General features: G+C 46.2%; 1 non-coding gene across 1 annotated transcript; it reads right to left on the bottom strand.

Moving 5' to 3' along the window:
- Window positions 1-3,177: 3,177 nt before the first annotated feature.
- TRNAC-GCA (transfer RNA cysteine (anticodon GCA)) lies at window positions 3,178-3,249 on the bottom strand. Its single transcript has one exon. It is a non-coding gene; the product is annotated as a tRNA-Cys (tRNA).
- Between the last annotated feature and the right edge of the window lie 367 nt (window positions 3,250-3,616).

Raw genomic sequence — 3,616 nt, 5'->3', positions numbered from 1 at the left:
TAGTCAAAATCGTAGAAAGTGGAATGGTGGTGCCAACAGTGAGAGCTGTGGAGGGACACAGAAGAGAACTGATTAATGCGTGAGGAACTCTGGGGAAGTGGCCTTCCTGAGAAGAAAATTTGGCATCATCAGGAAGGACTGAGGAGTGGGAAGCAAATAGGGAATTTTGGTGAAAGTCTGTATACGTAGCAGTTAAGATTCTTAATTTCTATCTCCAGTCCCATAGGTGAAAGATTTGTTGGAGAAACTGGATCTGTGAGGCCCCTCCACTTCCAAGTGGTGGCCAAGGGCTTTCAGAAGAGCAGTGGGGATTAAACAAAAGCCTACATGTTGAAAAGTGAGGTCACCAAACCCTTTCCTCCTCCTTGTCCTGCTCCCAAGATGCCCGCATCAAGGAGATATCCCAGACAGGAGATCCCAGGATTTTTCTATGGAGAAACTAAATGGCCCAAGGATTCAGGGAAGATGGTGACTCACAGACATAGACATTTGGAAGTTCCCAAATGAAAAGGCTGGCTCACTGTTGGAAAACCCACAGGGAAATTCACCAGTCAACAAGCCCTACCCAAGAACAGAGCTCCCAATGACCTTTAACCTATTGGAGGGCCAGTTATTTGGTGAATGCCCTCAACACCAGAGTCCAAAACCAAAGGAAACAGCAGCAAAAAGGAGGGGGAAAAGGCAACACTTGGAGAAGAACACTTCAGAAACAACCACAATCTTAAAGAAACAAGAGAAGAAAATGGTATCCATAAAAAGGGTATCCACTAGAACAGGGTGTAATGACAAAAAAAAGCCATTGGGGCACATGAGGAAGCTGAAATCCAAAAGCCACCTCAAGAGTAGAAATACAGCCTGAAGAAATCTCAAAAGTACAACAAAAAGACAAATGAACAGGAGGAGGGAAAAGATAAGTCCTCACGTGAGCAAATGATGGAGAAGAAATTACCAGACACAATACACTTAAGGAAGGATGTGAATCTCTAGATTGGAAGAGATCACCGAGCAGATCATGGAAAAAACAGAATATCAAGAACAAAGAACTGAAGATTTGACAGAGAGAAACAGGTCACATACGGGAATAAGAATGACGTCAAGCTTACCAAGAGAAACTAGAAGACCATGATTTTCAAGCTTCCGAAAACAAAATTATCAGCAAAAATGATGTTCTCGAACTACCTCTCAGGTGTTCAGACAAAATAGATATTCGGAGCTGCCAGAACTCAAGCATCTTACCTGGCCTATATTTTTTTCTCGGGAAGCAGCTCAGAGTTATTCTCCACCATATAAAGGAGGAAACTAAGAGAAAGGAAGATGTTGCCCAGGAAACCGAGAATCCCACACGGAGGACGGGGAAAGCGAATTCCCAAGGCACCAGGTGGGTGACAGGTCTCAAGAGCCTGCCTGAAGCAGAAGCAGGGAGGGTGTCGGGAAGATTGCCTTGAAAAAATTAATTGGGAAGGTTTGGACCAGGGAAATAATTGTACTGTGAGGCTGTGGAAGGATTGAACAGAAAGAAAAATGTACAAGTGAAAAAATGAGATCATGACCTTCAAGAGAAAAAAAGTTTTCAAGACACCAACGCTACCGTAGTATATATAGACTCAATATTAATTAGTAGTTATATGCTCATGACCACGTGGACATAACTGATTGGAGACAACGTCTTGATCTGATGAATTTTAGCAAATGGAAAGTCAAGGGGTGGGAGAGGGCAAATCCTCGACAGCTAGAATTGGAAATTTTTGCACCCAAACACCCCTCCAGTTCTGGGGGAGTACCTCACGTTGTCAAACGCGGTGAGGCAACCCTCCCTTTGCTGGCGGAAAACTGCACTGGCGTCAGACCACGACTCAGCCAATCGGATGCTTCCACCTGGCGGTGTGAAAGCGGGGGAATTGTGCTGGAGAGGCAGGTGTGGCCCCACGTAACGACAAGTGCCCTGAGCTGGTGGCGCCTGAGATGAGACCTGAGCTGGATTTCCTTCCTCTGCCGTCCTTCATAGTTAACGGCTTTGTGAGTTAGGCTCTCCAACCTTCCATCGGCTCTGTGAGTCCCCACCGTGCTTCCTCTCCTGCTTTACGTGGCCAGAGTGGATATCTGTTCCATTCCAAGAACTCTGACTGGCACAAAAAACTACTAAGACGAGGGACGCCTGGGTGGCTCAGTTGGTTAAGCACCCGCCTTCGGCTCTGGTCATGATCCTGGGGTCCTGGGACTGAGCCCCACATTGCGCTCCCTGCTCGGCGGAGAGTCTGCTTCTCCCTCTGTCCCCGCCCCTGCTCGAGTTCTCTCTCTCAAATAAATAAAATCTTTAAAAATAATTTTTTAAAAAAACCTTAAAAAAAACACAAAAAAAAAACCTACTAAGAGGAAAGTGCCCCTAGCCTTCAAGAAAGGGAATTTTAATTGCACAGTGTCAGAAATGTGTTAATAATAAACTCTTCAGACCAAGGAGACTTGTCCCTTCAAATTGTAGGAAAGCTTCAGTTAGCAAGTTAGTCTAGAAAAGGTGGGTAGGTATTTTTAAAAGGTATCTCTTCCTTAAGCTACGAACAGTCGTCTCCCCCTGACCCCTGGGTGTGAATATGTCAACTTCCAGCAGACACAGAAGTCCCTGAGGACAGGGGCCCCTGTTTCAAGTTCTCGTTCACAACTGCCTTGCGTTTACTATACTAAGCTCTCAAAAATACCTCTTTATCTGTACTCTCACACATCAGATTGCTAAATTTGTGTAGCTCTCACACCTAATTTCTGTTTTTTTTATTAAGGAGTTTCATTTATTTATCTGAGAGAGCACAAGCGGGGAGGAGGGACAGAAGGAGAGGGAAAAGCAGACTCCCGGCTAAGAAGGGAGCCTAAGGTGGGACTTGATCCCAGGACTCCGGGATCATGACCTGAGCCGAAGGCAGACGCTTGACCGACTGAGCCATCCAGGCGCCCCTCCCACAATTAATTTTAGATTTAGAATTTCCTTAGGTACTTTGACTTAATTGAAGCCCAAGGGGTCCTCCAGGGGTCTCAGCTAAGTGTCACTTGGAATGTTGGGGAAACTAGGGGTGTTTCGGTACAAGAATGAGTTGAGGGTTCCTTGTCCTCTCTAGTAACTCTGGCTGGGAGTTAAGAGGTACAGTGCATTTCCTTGCTTCCATTTAATGGAAGTAAAAAAGGGACAGAAGGGGGCACCCGGATTTGAACCGGGGACCTCTTGATCTGCAGTCAAATGCTCTACCCCTGAGCTATACCCCCACAGCCTGGTAGCCTCCTCTTCCTTGTCCACTTAAGGTGACTCAGTACCAATCAGGTTCCACCCACACTGGGGCTCTGGCGAGCTTTGTGTTCACAAGCCCCACCTTCTTTTGTATCCATCATCTGCTTTGGCTTTTCTCTTGGCCACCAATAAACTGGGTGGGGACACTTGAAAAATGACATCCTGGAAACTAGCTGAAAAGGAAATTGACAGAGCACTAGTGGAGAAAACGGCCACAGGCACGGTGTCAGAATTACTATGTCAGAATCCAGAAGCTAACAAGCAACCCAGATATGTCCTTGCTCACGCCCTGACTCTCGATGGACTGAGGGTGGAAAGGAGAAGGACGATGTCTGTTATTTTGGG

This window comes from Ursus americanus, chromosome 23, assembly GCF_024610735.1.
Source record: "Ursus americanus isolate L20-20 chromosome 23, mUrsAme1.1.p, whole genome shotgun sequence".
Lineage (NCBI taxonomy): Eukaryota > Metazoa > Chordata > Mammalia > Carnivora > Ursidae > Ursus > Ursus americanus.
This window is presented reverse-complemented; position numbering and strand designations above follow the sequence as displayed.